Genomic DNA, 25776 nt, shown 5'->3' with positions numbered 1-25776 from the left:
TTACAGATGCTGCCAGACCTGCTGAGATTTTCCAGCATTTTCTCTTTTGGTTACTGGGAGAATCTCCCCCACTTGTCTTATAGATAATGCATGCGATTTTTTTTTATGAGGAGAACTATTATTTAACTGTCATTAAACTAGAGAGAGTGCAGAAAAGATTTACCAGGATACTACCGGGACTTGATGGTTTGAGTTATAAGGAGAGGCTGGATAAACTGGGACTTTTTTCCCTGGAGCGTAGGAGACTTAGGGGTGATCTTATAGAGTCTATAAAATAATGAGGGGCATAGATCAGCTAGATAGTCAATATCTTTTCCCAAAGATAGGGGAGTCTAAAAATAGAGGGAATAGGTTTAAGGTGAGAGGGGAGAGATATAAAAGTGTCCAGAGGAGCAATTTTTTCACTCAGAGGGTGGTGAGAGTCTGGAACGAGCTGCCAGAGGCAGTAGTAGAGGCGGGTACAATTTTGTCTTTTAAAAAGCATTTAGATAGTTACATTGGTAAGATGGGTATAGAGGGATATGGACCAAACGCGAGCAATTGCGACTAGCTTAGTGGTTTAAAAAAAAAGCGACATGGACAAGTCGGCCGAATAGCCTGTTTCCTTGCTGTAAACCTCTATGACTCTATGACGCCATATCCCAGATAGAAATGTAGCATTATATAGTTGGAGAGGGTTGAGGAGTTGGAACAGAATAGAAGGTCAGGGATAGGTGGGAGCTAAGGAGAGATTGACAAAGTTGTCATGACACAAAACAAAGAGAATATTAATGGTAGTATTAAGGACTATGGAAGGAACTGATAGTGGCATAAAGGTAAGATAGCAGAATGTGTTAATGGAAAGTGCATTGGGACAATCACAAAAAACAAAGGGGGTCAAGATGAAGGGGAAAGTTCACAGTCTAAAGTTGTTGAACTCAATGTAAAGTCCAACATGCTGTAATGTGTCTAATTGGAAAATGGGGTGTTGTTCCTCCAATTTGCTTTGGGCTTCACTGGAGCGTTGCATCAGGCCAAGGACAGGTGTGGTTGTGAGAGCAAGGTGCTGAGTTCAAATGGCAAGTGACAGGAAGGTTGGGGGTTGTGCTTGCGGAAGGAGCGAAGGTGTCTCGCAAAGCAGTCACCCAGTCTGTGTTTAATCTCCCCAATATAGAACTGGGAGCAGCGACTATTCTCTCGATTCTCTATTTCTGTTCACTCTAGAGTTTTGAAGAATGAGGGGTAATTACATTAAAAGATACAAAATACATCAATGGATTGACAAGGTAGGTACGGGTAAGATGTTTCCCCTGACTGGGGAATCTAGAACCAAGGAGCACAATTCCAAAATAAGGGGGATGTCACTTAGAACTGAGGTGAGGAGAAATTTCTTCACTCAGAGGGATATGAATCTTTGGAATTCTCTATCCCAGAGGGGTGTGGAAGCTCAGTCATTGAGCATATTAGAGCAGAGATTGATAGATATCTGATTCACGATAATGGAAAGAGCCTGGGGATAGTGGGTGTAAAAGACATTGAAGTGTCCAATCAGCCATTATTATAAAAGATGCTAATCAAGCTTGTGCCTGCCTGGATGTGAACCCGATCACGTCATCAGAGGGAGGGTGTGGGGAAGATCCCAAACTGAAATCTCACTGGCGCAAATCCCGTTTTTGTCCACCTGCGAGATTTAGTGGCTCTGGCCGGATTTGTGTTTCTGGCTGGCAAGGCCTCTAAATCACGGGCAGCGATTCCAGAGTCCACCATTATGTGATCACCAAGAGATAAACAACAAAGCCTTTCACTCTATCAATCACCACTAAATAAACCGCTGAGGTGTATTCATCACTTTTGGGAGGAGACCTGTGGGCGGCATGGTAGCGCAGTGGTTACCACTGCTGCCTCACAGCGCCAGGGACCCGGGTTCGATTCCCGGCTCGGGTCACTGTCTGTGTGGAGTCTGCACGTTCTCCCCGTGTCTGCGTGGGTTTCCTCCGGGTGCTACGGTTTCCTCCCACAGTCCGAAAGACGTGCTGGTTAGGTGCATTGGCCATGCTAAATTCCCCCTCAATGTACCCGAACAGGTGTCGGGTACTAGGCGACTAGGGGATTTTCACAGTAACTTCATTGCAATGTTAATGTCAGCCTATTTGTGACAATAATAAATAAGTAATAAAACCTGCTGAACAATCCTCCCATTTTTCTGACCTCAGGGTTGTGTTTCTTTGCTTCTGTTGTCCAGACATAGTGATTGCCGTCCCAAAGTGGTGAAGTGGGTTTAGCAAGCAGGAAATCTGTCAATCGATATCAACCATTCACTTGACTTGAGCACAAATTCTAGACTGGTTCTCTGGTGTGGTGCTGACAGAGTGCTGTCCTGTCGTTTGGGGGAACTGCCAGCCTTCTGAGGTGGATGTAAGCTATCACATAGTCAAAGTTTTGAAGACCAATATTTATCCATCAATCAGCAGCGCTAAGAACTGATGATCTGGTCATTATCGTACCGCTGCTTGTGGGAGCTTGCTGTGCACAAACTGGCTGCTGCATTTCCTACATAACAACAGTGACTACACCTCCAGATCTACTTCATTGGCTACAAAGCATCTTGGAGCATCCCAAAAGTGTGGAAGGTGCAATATAAATGAAAGTTCTTTCCTTGCTTCTAGCTATCAGGTGAGTGGAAGCGCAGCTAACCTTTCCCACTCTTGACACCAGGGCATTGAGGCAAATTCCAGCAATTCTGGGATCTTACTGATCTATAACGGTCAGCACATGGGGCCTTTACGGTTTTTCTGCCGCTCTGAAAACCTGAGGTCAGCAAACCAGCAAAGAGCGAGTGGGGTCACCTTGAGGAACATTGATTGGACACGATCCTCACTGTTTAGTTTGGTAAGAAAATGACTAAGATGCCCGAAGAAAGGCAGCTTTGTCAAGAACTTGCTAAGTTCATTAGAGTACATGTGTTTTAAAAGAAAACGCATTACCTGAACATTTGATCAACCTCCCATTTCTGTCAAAAAAAAAACACCAAGAACATTCCCAGAAAAGTGTGAAAGCAGTGGCTGGTGCCAAATGGCATTTTGCAGTGGGCAATGTTGTTCAGTTGGGCTCATGTCAACTTTTATCTCAAGGGGAGAAGGCTGGCACAGAAAGCAGCTTGTTACTGAGGCCTGGCAGCGCCACTGCACTGGGCTATTTGAAAGCTTTGATTATTATGAAGAGATTTCTGCTTTAAACTAACCTTTACTGAGTGATGGGGGAGGGGAGGTGGTGCGGAGAGGGGAGGGAAGGTGGTGGGGATGTGTTAGGGGAAGGGGAGGGAAGGTGGTGGGGGAGGGGAGATGATCAGTGGAGGGGAGATGGTGGGGAAGGGAGGGGGAGGTGGTGGGGTGGGGAGGGGGGAAGTAATGGGGGGGAGGGGAGGTGTTGGGGGGAGGGGGGAGGTGGTGGAGGAGGGGAGGGGGAGGTGGTGGGGAGGGGAGGGGGGATGTAATGGGGGGAGGGGAGGTGGTGGGGGGGGAGGTGGTGGGGGGAGGGGGGAGGTGGTGGAGGAGGGGAGGGGGAGGTGGTGGGGAGGGGAGGGGGGATGTAATGGGGGGAGGGGAGGTGGTGGGGGGGGAGGTGGTGGGGGGAGGGGGGAGGTGGTGGAGGAGGGGAGGGGGAGGTGGTGGAGAGGGGAGGGGGAAGGTGGTGGGGGAGGGAGAGTAGGGAATGGCAGCAGCAAAAAGCAGGAGGACTTTATAACAAAGAACATTCTTTGGATGTGGGAGTCACTAACAAAGTTGCCATGTATCATTCATCCCTAAGTATAGTGTTCAATTGTTCTGTGTTCAATTAAGCGAGTGATCTGCTCACTGTACTTGATTGGTTAAGTCTGGGTGATGACTCAGAGCTTGAGAAAACAGCGCTATTCCTGAAAGAAACTGAGCTGGGATGAGCATGAGTGCAGTCATTTTGTGATCGCAGAGATATTTTAAAACTCTTGTATATAAACCTGTTGCACATTTGGAAACTACAGGCATTCTCAGCATTGCTCTGGGACGTATAAAATAGTCATGATGTTGGACTGGGGTAAACACAGTAAGAAGTTTAACAACACCAGGTTAAAGTCCAACAGGTTTATTTGGTAGCAAAAGCCACACAAGCTTTCGGAGCTGCAAGCTTTCAGGTGCTGAAGAAGGGGCTTGCAGCTCCGAAAGCTTGTGTGGCTTTTGCTACCAAATAAACCTGTTGGACTTTAACCTGGTGTTGTTAAACTTCTTACATATAAAATACTCAACAAACGGGCGAGTATGCACTGAGAAGGTGATGATAGAACTGAGTGGCTAGACTGTGTCAGAGGGAGGTTAAAAGTCAATCATACTGGTGTGGGGCCAGGAATGATATACAGGCCCAACTTGGGTAAGGAGGGCAGGTTTCCCTTCCCCCAAAGGACATTAGTGAACCCGTTACTTTGTTTTCAGGACAATCCAGCAGCTTTGTGGTCACTTTCACCAACTATATCTGCAATTTTTGAACTGAATTCAAAATTTCAAACTATCCAAACTGGTGAGATTGGATTGGGATTATTAATAACTTGCAAACAGGGGAGGTGATGGCCTCATGGTATTATTGCTGGACTATTAATCCAGAAACTCAGCTAATGTTCTGGGGACCCGGGTTTGAATCCCGCCACGACAGGTGGTGGAATTTGAATTCAATAAATAATATCTGGAATTAAGAATCTATTGATGACCATGAAACCATTGTCGATTGTGGGAAAAACCTATCTGGTTCACTAATGTCCTTTAGGAAAGGGAATCTGCCATCCTTACCCAATCTGGCCTACATGTGACTCCAGAGCCACAGCAATGTGGTTGGCTCTTAACTGTCCTCAGGCAACTAGGGATGAGCAATAAATGCTGGACAGCCAGTGACGCCCATGTCCCACGAATGAATAAAAAAAAATTAAGGACCACAATCTTGGGACTATTAGTAATCTAACCACTGCATCATTGGTACCGGGACACTGAGATAACCTACAGCATTCCTCTCAGTATGTCCGGCTCCCTCAGCACAGCTGCTCCGTTCAAATGGGGAGTTTTCACAAAGCAACCCCATAAATAATATCTTTCAAGAAGAAGGAACACTTGAAAATGTTAGAGAGCAAAAGCAAAACAGATGGAGGTGATCTATGGATAATTACTTTGCAGTAATGGTGTTCTCTCACAGTGCTGCAGCACGCGAAGTCTATGGTGCACTCATGGCAATGAGGCTGAATAGAAAGGATGCCCCAAGGGCTAATAAGGAAGAAAATCTGAATAAAATTTAAGAGAAATAAGGAAGGGGAAATACAGAACATTTTTCAATTACTCGGAAGGTCAAATGCTTTTGACAAGAGGTTGAGGCCTAAATGACTTTTCTCAACTGAATTCTCAAGAGTTCATTCCCACAAAGTTACTTTGTGAAGCCACTGTACAATTTGATCGCACAGTGCAACATGACAGTAGATGTGATACTGGTTCGTTCTCACTGGAACGACAGAAGTTGAGGTACAACCTGATTGAAGTCTACAAGATTATGAGGGGCATGGACAGAATGGACAGTCAGAAGCTTTTTCCCAGGGTGGAAGAGTCAATTACTATGGGGCACAGGTTTAAGGTGCGAGGGGCAAGGTTTAAAGGAGATGTATGAGACAAGTTTTTTTTTACAGAGGGTGGTGGATGCCTGGAACTCGCTGCTGGGAGGGGTCGTGGAAGCAGATACGATAGTGACTTTTAAGGGGACTCTTGACAAATACATGAATAGGATGAGAATGGAGGGATATGGTCCCTGGAAGGGTAGAGGATTTTAGTTCAGTCGGGCAGCCTGGTCGGTGCAGGCTTGGAGGGCCGAAGAGCCTGTTCCTATGCTGTAATTTTCTCTGTTCTTTGATAGGTTCTAGTTCCTATCCCCGGCACTGATGTCATTTTAAAGTTGAGGAAGGTTTTCCTGCTCCTAGTCTCAGCAGAGCTTGGGAATAGTTGGGGCCAGGGTAGGTTAGGATAGGGATAACTGTTACCAGTCAGTAGGTAGACCAGTGAGCCAACACCATGAACAGGCCCAAATACACAAAAGCAAGATATTGCTGGAAATCGGAAATGAAAAAAAAACCCAGCTCGTGCTGGAAATACTCAGCAGGTCAGGCAGATTCTATGGGGAGAGAAACAAAGTTAATGGCCAGAATTTTCCAATTGTTCACGCCAGCGGGATTCTCCAGTCATCACTCAATGATGAATTTGACTCCATCAAATTCTCCATCCTCTCTTGCAATGGCAGTAGTACGGGAAGGGCCGGAAAATTCCAGTGAACGTTTCAGGTCGATGACCTTTGGACAGGACTGGAAAATGTTACAGATGTAGCAGGTTTTTGAAAAAATGTGACTGCTTGGGCTTTCTCCACATCCCAAGCTTTTATTCATCAATTCCTGGGATGTGGATATAAGTTAAGGCTAACATTTAATTCCCAATCCCTCGTTGCTCTCGCACAGTTTCCTGGCTCGCTGGACCAGTCTACAGGACAGTGAAGAGTTCATCATGTCGATGTGGGACTTGAGTCACACATAATCCCAGACTGGGGAAGAACTGAGCATGGGTAGCACGGTGGCACGGTGGTTAGCACTGCTGCCTCACAGCACCAGGTACCCGGGTTCGATTCCTGGCTTGGGCTGTCTGTGTGGAGTTTGCACGTTCTCCCCGTGTCTGCGTGGGGGTGCTCCGGTTTCCTCCCACACTTCAAAGATGTGCGGCTTTGGTGGATTGGCTGTGCTAAATTGCACCTTAGAGTTAGAGGGACTAGCTAGGGTAAATACGTGTGGTTATGGGGATAGGGCCTGGGTGGAATTGTGGTCAGTGCAGACCCAATGGACCGAATGGCCTCCTTTCTGCTCTGTCGGATTCTATGACTCTAATAACAGTTTTCCTTCCTCGGAGGACATTGATGAACCAGTGGGAGCTTTCCTCAAGAGCTTCAAGGACAGTTTTACTGATATCAGCTTTTAATTTCCAGATTTAAATTCTCAGAGTCCTGTGTTAGGATTTGAATTCATGTTTGCTGGATTATTAGTAACATGACCGTACCTTTGGAAGTTGAGGTTACATATTACCTTTCTGTCTGGTCTTATCAGCCACGTGTCCATTGGACAAAAACATTATTGAGAATGACAATATCTGCCTGTAGGCGCTGCCAGGGGAGGTTAGTTAGAAACAAAGGGCAGACTTTTCCGCACTTCTCCCCCACCCCCCGTGGAATGTTTTGTGGCCACCATTGCTGGCGGTGGGATCTTCCAGTCCCACTGCTGTCAACAGGTTTCCTGTTGTTCGCACCCTCTGCTGGCACGGAACCTGGGGAGGTGATGGCCTAGTGACGTTATCGCTACACTATTAATCCAGAAATTCAGCTAATATTCTGAGGACTTGAGTTCGAATCCCATCACGGCAGGTGGTAGAATTTGAATTCAATTAAAAAAAACCTGGAATAAAGAATCTACTGATGACCATGAAATCACTGTTGGATAAACCCATCTGGTTCACTAATGTTCTTTAGGGAAGGAAATCTGCTGTCCATACCTGGTCTGGCCTGTGTGACTCCAGAGCCACAGCAATGTGGTTGACTGTCAACTGCCCTCCAAGACCAACTAAGGATGGGCAATAAATGCAGGCCAGCCAGCGACATCCATGTCCCACGAATGAATTAAAAAAAACCCCAGTGGGGAGTCGCCATCAACGGGGCTGGAAAATCTCTGTTGGTAATCATAGAAATCATAGAAACCCTACAGTACAGAAAGAGGCCATTCGGCCCATCGAGTCTGCACCGACTACAATCCCACCCAGGCCCTACCCCCATATCCCTACATCTTTTACCCGCTAATCCCTCTAATCTACGCATCCCAGGACACTAAGGGGCAATTTTAGCATGGCCAATCAACCTAACCTGCACATCTTTGGACTGTGGCTAATGGCTAGAAAATCCTGCCCATTAACCTGCATTGATATAGCTTCTTGAATGAAACAATCCCATGATGCTTCACAGATACGATTATCAAAGAAAATGTGACACTGAGTCACATGGGAAGATATTGGATCACATGACCACAAACTTGGTCAAAGAAGGTCTTAAAGGAGGACTAGGGTAAAAAAAATAAAGATTTGTATTCATAGAGTCCCTTTTGTATCCCAAGGCACTTCACAATCAATGAGGGACAGTCCCTGTTGTAATGTAGGAAACAGCTGCCAATTTACACACAGTCAGCTCCCACAAATAGCATTGGTATTTTTGCAATGTTGATTGAGGGATAAATATTGCCCAGAATATCCGCTCCTCTTTGAAGTAGTGTCAAGGGATATTTCATGTCTAGCTGAGAGGGCAGAATGGACTTCATTAGAACAATGCTTTTAAAGGACTGCAGGACTACACCATAGGACCAGCCTGGGTTTTTGTGCGCAAACCCTAGTGGGATTTGAGTCCACAACATTCTGACTGAGTGTTACTTTCGACACTGATAGAGGCTTAGGGAGGGAATATACTGAGTTGGGGTGGCACAGTGGCACAGTGGTTAGCACTGCTGCCTCACAGTGCCAGGGACCTGGGTTTAATTCCCAGCTTGGGCCTGTGGTGAACCATTGTTGGTTCCCACCAGGTAGTGCTGAGCCATGGTCTGGCCAGTGCTATGAGTCTGTATATATGTTACTGTTGGGGTTAGGGTTGGGCTGTTCTACCTGTTAATATAGTTGTTATGGTACACCCCAGTCGGCTCCGCCTCCTGGGAGAGGTATAAAGGTCACTGCTCTGCCTGGTGACCCTTTAGTCTGGGATCGTATACTGTATATGGTAGCTCTGTTATTGTTGGCAATAAAAGCCTTTATTTCCCGAGTACATCACGCCTCTCGTGTGTTATATCGCGCATCAGGGCCATTGTCTGGACATTCTCCCTGTGTCTGCGTAGGTTTCCTCCGGCAGCTCCAGTTTCCTCCCACAGTCCGAAAGACGTGCTGGTTAGGTTAATTGGTCATGATAAAAATTGCCGCTTAGTGTCGGGGGATTAGAAGAGTAAATATGTGGGGTAATGGAGATAGGGCTTGGGTGGGATTGTTGTTGGTGCAGGCTCAATGGGCAAATGGCCTCCTTCTGCAGTGTGGATTCTAAGATTCAATGAGTAACAAAGATACACCCGACTCCCTGACAGATGCTCAAATTATAATTACAGCATCAATTCTTTTCAGCTCTGACAAAGGGTCATCCAGATTCGAAATGTTGGTTCTATTCTCTCTCCACAGATGCTGTCAAACCTGCTGAGATTTTCCAGCACTTTCTGTTTTTGTTTCAGATTCCAGCATCCGCAGTATTTTGCTTTTGTCAATTCTTTTCACGCTGATGAATCTGAATCAAAATTAAAGTGATATTGTCAAGCATCCCCAGCTCTGTCACCACCTTTGGTTACTCTGATAGTTCTGAAGTCAACACACTGTTACTTTCCCAATGGAAACCTGGGCTTTGCCTTTTCTAGAAGTTTCTCTCGCCTTCCTGTCCTCTGGGTTGAGATGATGCTTCGGATTTAGGCTCTGGTGTTTATAGTGAGGAGGGTGCTGCCAATGTAGGATTTCATCGGAATACTTGCTTGGACAGAAAGAATATTTTCCACAGCATCTGATGCAACATGAACGATGGAACTGGTTTGATACTGGTTGCCACATTATGTTCTACATTTTTCTATATTTGATGTTTCTGCGTAATCAGGTCTGTGCTGAACACGTTCTATAAAAATTCGAATAAATGTGAAAGAACAATAAAAATCTGTTATGTTTCCAGTTCCTGAAGCAACATTCTTTGCCTTGATGTGATTTCATTCTTCTTGGGACCATCTGCATTCGATTTGGTGATTTTGAGGAGAGCAGCATGTGATCCTGGCATCAGGCCAGTCCTCCAGCATCTTCAAACACAACTCCACTTTCACATCTGTGAATGTTCAGTGCGCAGAGCCCCCGCTGCGTCCCGCACCCACTCCTGCCCCCTCCCCACTACCACCACCACCACCGTGCATCCCAGTGGTACGTGCCTTTAGGTGTAGTCGCACAGCGCGGGAGAGGAGGTGGGCTGAGGGGGTGGGGAGAGTGTGGGTGTGACGAGCAGGGCATCAGCACCACAGAGATTTCACTCAACTGTGTGAAACTTCAGAATAAGGAGACTCAAGTACTTTCTCTGATTCTTTAATCTCTTTCAAGTGTCTGAAGGGTTTTGTGGTCTGGGTGGAGCTGTCAACAGGGCTGGTGATGGGGCATTCTGAAAGGTGGTCAAAGAGCAAAGTGACTCCAGTCAGTCATAAAGCCAGATCGCCTATCACCTGTCAGCTAGGGTCCTATTTAATGGGGGTATACATGTTTGCTTTTTACACTAGCTATGGCCCGCTGCCACATTACAGCTGGAATATGTTTTATATACATATTGTGTCATTTGTAAAGGAGTCTTCCACTTGATTTTTTTACGAGACACCATTTGTACGGCTGCCGTCCAAATATTATATATGAGACAAATGTTTCCCACCTTCCTCGTCACCAACACAATTCATCTGCTCCTCAATATCAGCGGTTTACAACATACAGGAGTCAACTTCAGAACTGCTCAAAACCAGATGTAAGTCTCTTTTCCAACTTTCACCTGCTGTGTAATCCGCGCCATGTACAGGATACTGGGCTCAAACATCAACTTCTAGCCCACTTGACGTGATCAATATTTGACCATGTGTGCATATCTTTGAATAGTTATTTGATGGTGCCATACATCAGAGTATTTTTCTCTCAGTATTATTCTGTTCCTGCTGGTTGACTATACCAGGCTCCGGCCTAGCATATAAACGAGCCTTCTTTTGTCACGTGGCATGGATTGCTCTCATCATATAGCCAATCAAACACTGGCACCACTATCAAAATGTAATTGTCAGCCTTCTGAAGCCCTCATGGATATAGTCCTACACTCCGTTGTCAATACTTGGGTAATTGCCCCATCCAAAGATTTGAGCACATGACCCAGGTGCAGTACTGAGGGAGTGCTGCACTGACAGAGGTGCTATCTTTTGGCTGAGACAGTAAACTGAGACCCCATGAAGAGGAGGAGTGGATTCCACACCCCGCACTCGCTCCAGGTGTTCTGGCCAATATTTAACCATCAACCATTGAGTAGATTCTGATACTCATTTCAATGAGTTTGGTGGGATCTTCCTGTGCCCAAAATGGCTGCTCGATTTCCTGCAAAGCAACATTGACAACACTTTGAAAATACTGCACAGCTTGAAAAATGCTTTGGAAATTCCTGAGAACTGTGAGAACTGCTATGTAAATAGATGAATAAAGTTAAAGTTTATTCATTAGTGTCACAAGTGGACTTACATTAACACTGCAATGAAGTTACTGTGAAAATCCCCTAGTCACCACACTCCGGCACCTGTTCGGGTACACTGAGGGAGAATTTAGCATGGCCAATCCACCTAACCAGCACATCTTTTGGACTGTGGGAGGAAACCGGTGCACCAGGAGGAAACCCACGCAGACACGGGGAGAATGTGTAAACTCCACACAGACAGTGACCCAAGCCGGGATCGAACCCAGATCTCTGACGCTGTGAGGCAGCAGCACTAACCACTCTGCCACCGTGCCCCCCTTAAAATATATTCGAATAGGAATCATTTATAAGGCTATAGGGAAAGGAACTGATTGGACAGCTCTTTCTGAGAATTGGCACAGGTACGCTGAGCTGAATTGATTTGTTGCATTTATATCACAACTTTCATAGAAACCCTACAGTGCAGAAGGAGGCCATTTGGCCCATCGAGTCTGCACCGACCACAATCCCACCTAGGCCCTACCCCCACATATTTAACCAACTAATCCCTCTAACCTATGCATCTCAGGACACTAAGGGCAATTTTTTTTTTAGCATGGCCAATCAACCTAACCCGCACATCTTGGACTGTGGGAGGAAACCGGAGCACCTGGAGGAAACCCACGCAGACACGAGGAGAATGTGCAAACTCCACACAGACAGTGACCCGAGCACGGGAATCGAACCCGGGACCCTGGAGCTGTGAAGCAGCAGTGCTAACCACTGTGCTACCGTGCCGCCCACTGTGCTACCGTGCCGCCCAGAAATTCACACAGAAAACATTCCAAGGTGCTTAACAGGAGCATCAGCCATTAGCTGCTTATAGACATTAGGTTGGATGAACCGGAAGCTTGGTCAAAGAGGGAGGTTTTAAGGAATACCTTTAGGGAGGAGAGAAGTGGCGAGGCTTTGGGAGGGAGGCAGCTCAGAGCCTTGGGTGAAAGCAGCTCAAGACACAGTTAACAGACTAGGAACACATCAAGTAATCGGGTTGGTAGTCATAGTTGCTAAGCGACATCTCTGCAGTGTATCAATGCCAGCTCACATGTTACTGTTGGTAACACACTCCAGAACTTGCTATTCTTTATAACGCTTCCTGGCTAAAAACTATTTGCAGCATTCTATGTTTAGGGATTTGTTTGCGAGTGGGTGCGGCACTGTGGATGTTAACTCAAGAGTTAGCTAACATTCTCAAACTGAACGACGTGAACGGCAGTGATTTATACTACTCATGGTGATGGGGGAAATATCAGAGCCTGTATATAAATACATTGAGGCCGCTGTGTTCCCTCCAGCAGCCAGGAAAATAAATCTCACTTGGAAGCTGCCATCCACCCATTGCCAGAAGCCCATGATCTCCAAGGCATTTGACTGTGAGCAGATCAACCCATTTCCCTGCCCAGTTCTGACCCTTCCCTAACTTTATCCTGAATCCCTGCATCCAATGATGTGAGCTTGCCAATATTACAAAACAGCTTTCATGTGAAGAAAGTCCCCAAAATGTTTCAGGCGTTTCGAAAACAGGAACGGAGCCATGAAGAGATAGAGGAGGAGCAGCCTAGGGGCTGAATCGAAGTGACGGATTTTTGAAGAGAGGTTGAGAGGAGAAGAAGGATAATGAGGGAGGAATTTCCAGAAAGGAGAACCCAGGAAACTGAAATCACAGGGGTAAATTTTACAAACCATGGCTGAAAATTTCCTGTCTCACCGACCACGGGAATCGTAATGGGCGAGACAGAGAATTCGGCGAACCATTTAAAGGTCCATTGAGATCGGGTAGGAATTTCCGGGCTTGGGGCGCATACGGCAGGAAAATCCTGCCCCGTATTCCCACATGGAGCTCATTTAGCAGGAATTCAGGTGCATCCCTACAACCATTTCCTACTTTCAATTTGACTCAAATGCCATGTCATTAGATTACCATTGTTGTATTAATGTGTTAGGAATGGGTTAACAGACCAATTAAGTCCTAATTTGATGTCAATTAATTAATAGAAGTCACTGAAATATAAAAGGGCCACAGGTGGCACTATTTGTTGGTGAAGAATTGTGTGCGGAGCTGGATCAATGAAATAAAGGTATTTTATGAAGAAGCAGAACTTGTGTCTCCTTTACTGAACAGCAACCAAGAGGCTCAAACATCTATGTACCTTTAGCATGAAATTATTATTAGTTGTAGCAGAATATAGAACTTGATTTACCCGTGTTTGCTGTTTTAGATGGGAACACATTAAAAGAAATGGGGAAACTCTTTAAAAGAGTGTGCTGTGGTGAAGTCCCTCTTTGCTCGTTTGGCTGCAGTCTTCCCTTGAACCTGATAGGTTGAATGGTCAAGACCCATTCCAGAGACGAGAACATAAGACCTAGGCCGACACTCCAGTGTGATAGTGGGGGGTGCTGCATTGTCAGACATGCTGTCTTTCAGCTCAGATATCTACTGGAGTCCACCCGCCCCCTCAGGTAGATATAAATATCCCATGAAGATGAGCAGGGATTTGGTCTGCTGCCCTGGTCAATATCTGTCTCTCAACAAACATTACAATGGGCAGCTCAGTGTCATATATCTGTTTTTATTCATTCATGGGACATGGGAGTTGCTGGTTGGCCAGCATTTATTGCTCACCCCTAGTTGCCCAAAGGGCAGTTGAGAGTCAACCAGATATTGCTGTGGCTCTGGAGTCACATATAGGCCAGACCTGGTAAGGACGGCAGATTTCCTTAAAGAACATTAGTCACCCAGATGGGTTTTTTTGACAATCGACAATGGTTTCACGGTCATCATTAGATTCTTAATTCCAGGTTTTTTTTATTGAATTCAAATTCCACCATCTGCCGTGGTGGGATTCAAATCCAGGTCCCCAGAACATTAACTGACTTTCCAAATTAATAGTCTGACAATAATACTACTAGGTCATCGCCTCCCTCTGGGCTCTTGCTATGTACACACTGTTGGCCATCAATGATCTAAATCAGCTACATGACAACCACACCTACACTTTAAAAACACACCGTCAGTTGTACACTGAAGCTGTGAGAAGTGCAATATAAATGTAGTTCTTTCTATCGTTACATTAACGGATATTCTTTCGAGTATTTTGGAATCCCAGGCCTTTTTTCACAATCCATAACTGTGGAATGTTGGGTGATGAAGTCTGTTCAATGGGGATTTCACCTGGTTGACCTGTTTTCTAATGGACATTAAAAAATGGATTAGAAACCCAGACTCCCTCGTTAAAAGTGTAGAATTTGGTTAAAAATACAAACACCAAACGAGAGAGGCCAGAACTGTTAAACTTGACTAAAATGCTTAAGTAAGTTTGAGCTGGTATATTATTCCATCAGGGTTGTCTGAGCAAGAGATATTTACAGTGCTTTCAAAAGGCATATTAGTTATGTATGATTCAAAATAAGGTGAAGCTTAGAGGTGAGACATCTCAAGTCATATGTAATATAATCGGTTTGCCAGTTAGGTAAATAACGCGTGTAATGTTTATTTCCATATGACTATAATACAGCGGTTTCACAGCTTTGTGCTGTCAATCTCCTCCCAGGATTCCACGAGGCAAGCCCAGGCTTGTTAGTGTGATCCCTCACACTGTTCCCTGATTGGTTATCCAGGTCATGTGACCCTCTCTGCAGTTCAACCCTTAAAGGGGACAAACACTACATCCCTCCCCATCTAAGTCATAGACATACACCGGAACTTTACTGTTCCACTCACCACGGGAATTGGAGCAGGCAAGGGAAGGTCCGTTGAACTCGGGTGGAATTTTACTGTTCGGGGATGAGTGAGGCCTTAAAATCCAGCCCAACAAGTCAGAGTTTTATAGCATAGAGAGGCCCTTCAGCCCATCATGTCCATGCCAGCCATCAAGAACCTATCTATTCTAATCCCATTTTCCAGCACTTGGCCCGATACCTTGTATGCTCTGGCATTTCAAGTGCGCACCTACATAGTTCTTAAATGTTTTGAGGGTTCCCACCTCTACCACCCTTTGAGGCAGTGAGTTCCAGATTCCCACCACTTTGTGGGTGAAAAAGTGTTTCCTCACATCTTCTACAAACCCCCTGCCCCTTAACTTAAATCTATGCTCCCAATTATTGACCGCCCTGCCAAAGGGAAAGGTTCCTTCCCATCCACCTTATCTATGTCCCTCATAACTTTAAACACTTTAATCAGGTACCCCCTCAGCCTCCTCTGCTCTAAGGAGAAAAAGCCCAGTCTTTCCAGCCTCTCTGCATAGCTGAAATGCAGTAAGAAGTTTAACAACACCAGGTTAAAGTCCAACAGGTTTATTTGGTAGCAAAAGCCACAAACTTTCGGAGCCTTAAGCTCCTTCTTCAGGTGAGTGGGAATTCTGATCACAAACAGGGCATATAAAGACACAAACTCAATTTACAGAATAATGGCTGGAATGCGAATACTTGCAGCTAATCAAGTCTAGTGACTACATACATGTGGGCGGCACACTGGCACAGTGGTTAGCAACGCTGCCTCAGAGCGCCAGGGACCTGCCTTTGATTCCCGGGTTGGGTCACTGTCTGTGCAGAGTCTGTACGTTCTCCCCGTGTCTGTGTGAGTTTCCTCTGATTTCCTCCCACAGTTCGAAAGACGTGCTGGTTAGGGTGCATTGGCTGTGCTAAATTCTCCCTCAGTGTACCTGAACAGGTGCCGGAGTGTGGCGACTAGGGGATTTTCACAGTAACCTCATTGCAGTGTTAATGTAAGCCTACTTGTGACTAATAACTAAACTTTAACTTAACTTACACTTCAATGGCACTTCATTGGCTGCACCTGTCTCTGGTTATTGGACGTGTTGTCTAAATGTAATTTAATTCTTTGCTTCACGTGCTCGTAGGGATGGTTGAAGCATCTTTATCTGTAAAACTGCCGAGTCTCAAAGTCAATAAGCAATTATTTAGAAGAATACTCCAGTCTGGGTTGATTCTTTGATCTCGTACCCTAAAGAGTTAACAGAAAGAAGATTAGGCTGGGAAAGTGTGAGCTGTGTTCAAAGTTAGTCAGATTTAGTAGCAACTCTCACCTCTGAGTCAGAAGCACACGGATTCAAGTTGTTCTCGAGGGTTTGTGTGAGTAATTTAAGCTGACACTTTGCTGCTGCACGGAGGGATCATTGCATTGCTGGAGAATTACCCTCCCAGCGTATCTGGGAGTCTCTCTGACTCTCCTGCTGAAGTAAGAGCGGACACGTGGGAAAAACATGTGGCAAACGCAACCCAGAGGATGGTTAACCGAAGCCCTGCTTGCCTTTCCAGGTGAAAATCGCTAGGACGTCACACTATTACCAATAAAGAAAAGGACAAGGAACAGGTGGCTAACCATGTGACATGTGCTGGTTTTGGTTGGGAGGCAGTAGAGACAGAGAGCAGGATTTTCCGGCTACGCTCGCCCCAAGGCCGGAAATTCCCGCCCAAGGTCAACGGACCTTTGCACGATCTGTCCATTCCCACTACAATTCCCGTGGCGGCCGGGACGGGAAAGTTCCACCTCGAGAGTAGGGATAAAGGGAATATTTTGTGATGGGGGGGGGAAATGTGTCAAATATTGTTTCCCAGGGATCTATACGCAATTCTCAATGTTTCACCATATATGGTCATCACTTTGATAAAGCCATTGTTTTCGATTCCTGCAACAAACTCAATTCCCTGGTCATTAACTCCAACCACTGTTATATATAATCTCTACTCCATCCATCTCCCTGGCAAATATCTGAAGCCAGATTGTTCACAAGATCGGTGTCACATTTGACCTCAAGATGGGATTCCAGCCACGTATCTGTGTCATCACTAAGACCATCTATTTCTACCCAATAACGTTGTCTGCCTCCACCCCTGCCTCAGCTCATCTGCTGCTGAAACCTATATCCCTTCATTACCTCTTAGCTTGGGGCTGTCCTAATGCACTCCTGGCATTCTCATCTCTGTAAACTGGAGGTCATCGAAATCTCTACTGCCATAGACTTAGGGTTATGGAGGTTTACAGCATGGAAACAGGCCCTTCGGCCCAACTTGTCCATGCTGCCTTTTTTTTTTAAACCCCGAAGCTAGTCCCAATTGCCCACATTTGGCCCAAATTCCTCTATACCCATCTTACCCATGTAACTGTCTAAATGCTTTATAGAGACTTAAGTTGCAGCAAATCCCATTCCCTATCACCCTCTGCTCACTGTTCTACACTGCCTCCCAGTCAAGATACACCTTGATTTCAAGATTCTCATCTTTGTATTCAAATCTCTTCATGTACTCACTCCCCCCTTATCTCTGTATTCTCCTCCAGTCCCTAATTCTTCCAGGGTCTCAGTGCTTCATTAATACTGGCCTCAAAATATCTGCAAGTTTAATTGCTGCACCATTGCTGGTCGTACCTCCAGCTGCCAAGTAACTAAACTCTGGAATTCTCTCCCTAAATCTGTCCACCCCCCTACCTTGTTCCTTTAGGAAGATGCTTCTTAAAATCTACCTCTTTGATCAAGATTTTGGAGATCTGGCATCATATCTGCTTATGTGGCTTGGTGGCAAATTTTGCCTCACAATGTTCCTGTGAAGCACTTTGGGACTTTTCGTTGTAGCCGTTTGGTAATACAGCACTTGATCATTGCTGCAGAGAGAGACTTTTGCTTGTTGAAGTTTTTCAACTTGCACTCATTGGGACAGTTTACAAGAATACCAATGTCAGGGGAAACAATACATTTATACTGTATGAGAAAAGAATGCTGATTGGTGGACTTTGATCATGGACGCAGCGCCATGGTGAATGCACTAGTTGATGGTGACTGATAGCTAACTGCCAAGCATTATTTGAAATCTAAACCAGACTCTGATAGGTCAAGACATTGCCTTGAGGAATGAACAAGCGAATGGCTGTCATTTATTTTGTTCAGCGCAATGTGTATACTGTCTTGGCAGACAGGAAGAACATGTGCACACATTTCAATATATTATAGGTACTATATAATTACAAGTTGCTGTTCGAGGAATAGAATTTTGCTTATCTACGTTTGCAAATGACATAAGATCACAAGATCATAAGAAGTAGGAGTAGGCCATTCAGACCTTTGAGCCTACTCTGGAATTCAATAAATTTTGACCATAATCCTTAACTCTCTCATCAATAAAAAAATCTGTCTAACCCAATCTTGAATATATTCAACAACTGAACCTGCACAGTCTCTGAAATAGAGAATTTCAAAGACTAATGACCCTCTGAGAGAACAAATTCTTCCTTATTTCTGTCTCAAATGGGAGACCCCTTATTTTCAAACTTTGTCCCCCAGTTCTAAATTCCCTCACAAGGGATGATGCTAAGTTGTGTAGATGGAACCAGGAACTTACAGTTAGATTAAGTGAGTGGGTTAAACTATAGCAGATGAAAAACCAGAAACAGTGGAAGAGAAAAAGGATTTGGATGTCATTGTACACAGATCACTAAAAGCTAGCACACAGGGTACAAAAAGTTTAGGTTTATTTATTAGTGTCACAAGTAGGCTTACATTAACACAGCAATGAAGTTACTGTGGCAATCCCCTAGTCGCCACACTCCGGTGCCTGTTCGGGTACACTGAGAGAGAATTTAGCATGGCCAATGCACATAACCAGCATGTCTTTCAAACTGTGGGAGGAAACTGGAGCACCCAGAGGAAACCCACGCAGACACAGGGAGAATGTGCAAACTCCACACAGACAGTGACCCAAGCTGGGAATTGAACCCAGGTCACTAGCGCTGAGAGGCAGTAGTTCAAACCACAGTACAAAGTAATTAGAACAGTCAACAGAATGTTGGCTTTTACCTGACGGGGGTTGGAATACAACAATGAGGAAGTGAAGCCTCAATTGTACAGAGCCGTGGTCAGAACCGATATGGAGTACTATGTTCAGTTCCGGATATATAGAATGCTTTTGGACAGAGGCCTACGCAAATTCACCGGAATGATAACTTCATGCTTAGCGGTTTATTATGAGGACAGATTGCAGTAACATGATTCATGTTCCCTGGTGTTTAGGTTGGGAGTGATTTGATTGAGGTCTTTAAAATGATAAAAAGAGTCACTAGGGTAAATGCAGAGATTTCTATTTCTTCCAGTGGATAAATCCAGAACAAGATGGCAGAACCTTATAACCCCAGCTAGAGCATTCACACAAAGGATAGCCGGAATCTGGAACTCCCATTGTGGATGCTGAAGGGCATGACATTTGCAAGACTGGTACTGATAGATTTTTGTTAGGTGTTGTGTATACTTGTCCGTTAGGAACTGGAATGAGGCTATCCACTGGGGATCCGGAATGTCATTAGGAATTAGTTTACTATTTAAGACCCTTGTGAAAGTCAGAAAGGAGTCAAATCCTTTCTTACCTCGTGGCTGAATACTGTCAAAGGGGAGTACAGGTTGTAAGTATTTATTTTTTGGCTATAAGGGTGTCATCAACATGTCAGTGGATCCATCCCTTATATATTATCTTCATGGAATTTCCCAATATAATAGAAGGAAGTAATTAGTACCAGCGAATAATGCATGGCTACACAGTATGCTCTGAACTTTTAACTTGTTACGATCGTTACATCTTTCTCCGTTTCCACTTTGTGAAGTTTTGGGCCTCTCTCATGCCTTTGTTAGGTTGGCCGATGACAGACGTGGAGCTAACTTCAACTCAAACTTACATCTGTTTCAGCTCTGAGACCCAAACAAAGAATTATTGAATTGGTCCCAAGGCAGCAAAATACCAGCAATGGAGCCAAGATCCTCTTCTGTTTGGAATGAAAGTAAATCTCCCTAACACCTCTCTCATTCTTTCTGTGTCAGACAACCGGTGATGGGAGCTCTGTGACTCACCATGTGACAGCCACATTTTCGGCTGTCAATTCCCTCCACCAACTGTTCTCCCTTCCTGCCGACCCTTAAAGGCATTCTCTCTCTTTGGGGCCTATTCCCACAACAACAGTCATGGTTCAATAGGTCCCTTCTTTGCGCCTCTGTCTTTATAGTCAACATGTCATTGATGAAGACGAACATCTCGCCAAGGCCATCCCCACACCCCCACTTCTTGCCTTCAAACAACCGCACAACCTCAAACAGACCATTGTCCGCAGCAAACTACCCAGCCTTCAGGAGAACAGTGACCATGACACCACACAACCCTGCCACAGCAACCTCTGCAAGACGTGCCGGATCATCGACACAGATGCCATCATCTCACGTGAGAACACCACCCACCAGGAACACGGTACATACTCTTGCAACTCGGCCAACGTTGTCTACCTGATACGCTGCAAGAAAGGATGTCCCGAGGCATGGTACATTGGGGAAACTATGCAGACGCTGCGTCAACGGATGAATGAACACCGCTCGACAATCACCAAGCAAGACTGTTCTCTTCCTGTTGGGGAGCACTTCAGCGGTCACGGGCATTCGGCCTCTGATCTTCGGGTAAGCGTTCTCCAAGGCGGCCTTCGCGACACACGACGGCGCAGAGTCGCTGAGCAGAAACTGATAGCCAAGTTCCGCACACACGAGGACGGCCTCAACCGGGATATTGGGTTCATGTCACACTATCTGTAACCCCCACAGAGTTTCACTGGCTGTCTTGTCTGGAGACAATACACATCTTTTTAGCCTGTCTTGATGCTCTCTCCACTCACATTGTTTTGTTTCTTAAAGACTTGATTAGTTGTAAGTATTCGCATTCCAACCATTATTCATGTAAATTGAGTCTGTGTCTTTATATGCTCTGTTTGTGAACAGAATTCCCACTCACCTGAAGAAGGGGCTTGCAGCTCCGAAAGCTTGTGTGGCTTTTGCTACCAAATAAACCTGTTGGACTTTAACCTGGTGTTGTTAAACTTCTTACTTTATAGTGAGTGCCAGGGTTGTATTCTCTGCTGGTCAATGGTCAACCCAAATAGAACGCAAACCTTGACCAAAGATCACACACTGGCCCACAGTTGCTCCTTGAATGAAAATGATGGGCCAGTGACCATGAGTGGCTGTTGATCATTCAAAGTGTGAGGTGTCCATTTGGTGGGTAGTTTAGTCGTGGCTATGAGTAGTTTTCATGATTAATACTAAGGATGGCAGATTCTAGACCAATGAGAGGCCAAGGGATAGATCTCAAGTTCTTTGTTCAAGTGGTGTTGTAGCTTTTCTAGAATCAGAGAATGATCCAGTGGATATCTGGTCTATTGTGCTTGTGCTGGTTCTTTGAGCAAACTATCTAATTTGTCCCATTTCCTTCTGCTCATTCCCCATAATCTATAAATTTCCCAATTTTAAATTTGATCTTTTTAAAAAGTTACCAGTAGCTATATCTGGAGAGGTTCTTGTTTATAGACCTGTGAGCAGCCTCCCCCCTCTCAATAGGGGAGGTGATATTATACCAGTGGTATTATCGCTAGACTATTAATTCAGAAACTCAGTTAATATTCTGAGGACCCGGGTTCGAATCCCGCCACAGCAGATGGTGGAATTTGAATTCAATAAAAAATATCTGGATTTAAGAATCTACTGATGACCATGAAACCATTGTCGATTGTCGGAAAAACCCATCTGGTTCACTAATGCCCTTGAGGGAAGGAAATCTGCCGTCCTTACCTGGTCTGGCTTACATGTGACTCCAGAGCCACAGCAATGTGGTTGGCTCTCAACTGCCCTCTGAAATGACCTAGCGAGTCATTCAGTTCAAGGGCAACGAGAGATGTCAGCCAGTGACACCAGGTCCCATGAATGAATAAAAAATATACTGGGATGACATGCAGTGTTCCGAGAGTCCAATTATATTTGGAATGTTGTCATTCCCCTCTCTCCCTCGACACCGTATCTCACCATTCCCCTCTCCCAGTCAGTCTAACGGTCTGTCCACACGTAAAAGGGGTTTTCATTCCAGAAGCAGCCCCACATTGCAATCTGCTGGATGTAAGATCAGCGGAGGAAATGGGCAGCGTCGTTTTGGTGAGAAATCAACAGTTTGGAAAAGCATGATCCTGAAAATGTGAAGTCGCTCATTTTGGCAGGAAGAATGAAAAAGCAGAGAGAGGCTTAACGGAGAACACCTGCAGCATGCTGAGGTGCAGAGGGATCTGGGTGGTCTCGTGCATGAGTCATAAATGGTTAGTCTGCAGATACAGCAAGTAATCATGAAACTAATGGAATGCTAATCTTTATTACAAGAGGAATTGAGCATAAAAGCAAGGATGTTAGTTTTCAGTTATACTGGGTATTGGTGAGACTACATCTCGAATACTGTGTGCAGTTTAGGTCTCCTTATTAAAGGAAAGATGTAAATGTGTTGGAGGTGGTTCAAAGGAGGTTTATTCGATTGATACCTGGAACAAGCGGGTTGTCTGTGAGGACAGGTTGGACAGACTGGGCTTGTTTCCACTGGAGTTTAGCAGAGTGAGGGGTGATTTGATTGAAGTATATAAGATCCTCAATGGTCTCAACAAGATGAATGTGGAAAGGACGCTTCCTCTTGTGGGTCAGTCCAGGACTATGGAGCACTGTTTTAAACTTAGGCACAGTCTTTTTAGGACAGAGATGAGGAGAATTTTTTTCTCTCAGAGGGTTGTGTGACTTTGGAACACTGCCTCAGAAGGCAGTGGAGGTGGGATCACTGAATATTTTTAAGGCGTACATAGATAGATTCTTGTTGGGCACGGGAATCAAAGGTTATTGGGAGTAGATGGGAATGTGGAACTTGAAACACAAACAGATCACCCATGATCTTATCAAAAGGCTCGAGGGGCTGAATGGCCCACTTCTGCTCCTATTTCACATGTTCTTATGAAACTAAGATAGTTGAAAAACTGTAACACAAAATAAACTGAGTTTATCATTGAGACAATGAGGACTAACAATCAAGATACTCCAGCATCATCTACAGTGTGATTATCATCAATGTATTGCTTCAACGTTAGATAAATAATCATTGCTTCCAATGGCCATGTAGATACTTATAGATCATATCCGAGTCTGACCAAATGTTTTCTAGGCTATTATCTAAAGAGAATTGGATAGATATTTGAGAAAGGAAAAGAATCTATGGGAAAAGAACCAGGGAATGGGGGCTAATTTCAAAGGGGGTGGCACAGTGGTTCGCACTGCTGCCTCACAGCCATGATGTGGAGATGCCGGCGTTGGACTGGGGCAGGCACAGTAAGAGGTCTCACAACACCAGGTTAAAGTCCTACAGGCTTATTTGGAATCACGAGCTTTTGGAGTGCTGCCCCTTCATCAGGTGAATGGCTCCACTCACCTGATAAAGGAGCAGCGCTCTGAAAGCTTGTGATTCCAAATAAGCCTATTAGACTTTAACCTGGTGTTGTGAGGCCCCTTACTGTGCCTCACAGCGCCAGAGACCTGGGTTCAATTCCTGTCTTGGATCACTGTTTGCGCGGAGTCTGCATATTCTCCCCATGTCTACATGGGTTGCCTCCGGGTGCTACAGTTTCCTCCCACAGTCCAAAAGACGTGCTGGTTAGGTGTATTGACCCGAACAGGCATCGGAGTGTGGCGACTAGGGAATTTTCACATATCTTCATTGCAGTGCTAATGTAAGCCTACTTGTGACACTAATATATAAACTTTAAATAAACTTTAAAACACAGGCACGATGGATGAATGGCCTCCTTCGGAGCTGTGCGACGTTAATATTAATCCTCCCTTTCAATCTGTCACTGTGAGTTCCTTCCTTCCACCGGACAGTTGGACATTTCCTCTTTCTTTATCACCTTCCCTGTTGTGTTTTCCCTTTCTTTCTCCCTTCTTCTGCCACTGTCTCTTCCTCCACCCCCGTTTGCCCTTTCCCTCTGACACACGTGCACAAATATACTTGCTTCTCTGTAATAAGACATGACAAATGAGTGTGAAACAAGGTAAAGTGCTAACAGGCTGCCCTTGGCCCTTGACTACTGGGAATGGAATTGACCTCAAATTTCAGAGCTGACGAAATCAACCACAGTGATTTACGAGTCTTCACAAACAGTTAAAACTATCATTACAAAGATAATATTCATATATTCTTTAATATGAATGCATGTTTCAGTGCTTGTAACAATAAAACAAGGAATAAATATGCTTATTTGCAGCTGTCAAGATTAATAAAGAAACTCAGGGGAAAGCCGAGACTACATTGAAACATTCTAGGGGCCCAATTCGAATGATGGTGGGATCACATTTCAAATAGTAATATACACCAATGCTTTCATTCTGGGTCAAATAATTATTAGCAGATGTAAGGTATAACGTTTAAGGTGAAGGACACATTTTGGTTTGTTTAGTTATGAAGAAAAAGAGCAAAGAGAAAATATCACCTCAAATATTTTTAATTTCTCATGAACTGCATTTGAGTGTCTTCTCCCATCGCTCAAACCTGCTCTTCCCTCTGACCCCTTGTCCTTGACCCCTCAAACCTTGCTCATCACTCTTTCATCCCATATCCCTGCTTCCTCACTCCAGCCCATCTTCCCGGTTCCTCACATCCATCTCTCACCCCACCATATCTCACTTCTCATTCTTCATCCTGCCCCCCAACACTGTATCTCACCCTGACCCCTCACCCCCATGCCCTTGAACCCCTGCCCTCACCCTTAACTCTAACCCTTACCCTTGCTTACTGTTATTTGCAGCTGCGTGCAAAATGGCAGCCACTTTTCCAACATTACCACAGTGACTGCATTTCAGGAAGTAGCTCATTGGGTGTAAAGTGCATTCGGACACGAGGATGTGATAGGTGCTCTATGAATTTTTGTTTCTTTATTCTTTCATGGGATGTGGGCATCACTGGCTGGGCCAGCATTTGTTGCCCATCCTTAATTGTCCATTTCAGAGGGTAATTAAGAGTTAATCACATTGCTGTGGGTCTGGAGCCAGTGTAGCTCAGACCAGGTAAGGACATCAGATTTCCTTCCCTAAAAGGCATGTGAACCAGATGGGGTTTTATTTTACAACAATTGACAATGGTTTCATGGTCATCATCAGACTTTTAATTCCAGATTTTTTTAAAAATTGAATTCTAATTTCACCATCTGCTGTGGTGGGATTCGAACCCGGGCCTCCGGAACATTACCCTGGGTCTCTGGATTATTAGTTCAGCGATAATACCACTGCACCACTGCCTCCCAATGCAAGTTATTTTCTTTCTTTCTCATGTCACAAATGTAAAGAAGTGAAAATGAATGATGAAGCTGATTGTAGCAGAAACTCCTTCACTCAAAGGCTCTGATCAACAGGCAGACAGAATGACTGAGAGGTAAAGGCTTCCATTCAGCATGTTGGGAATGCATGATGGGCAGTAGCAAATTGGCCAGTCATCACATACTGAGGCCAATCTCCTGCTACCTGTGTTATCCCCACTGGGGTTTAGTTCATTTAAAACAATTGGATGATCAGCTGAAAG

The sequence above is a fragment of the Mustelus asterias genome, chromosome 20, assembly GCF_964213995.1.
Source record: "Mustelus asterias chromosome 20, sMusAst1.hap1.1, whole genome shotgun sequence".
Lineage (NCBI taxonomy): Eukaryota > Metazoa > Chordata > Chondrichthyes > Carcharhiniformes > Triakidae > Mustelus > Mustelus asterias.
The sequence above is the reverse complement of the archived record's forward strand: the minus strand, read 5'-3'. Positions refer to the sequence as shown.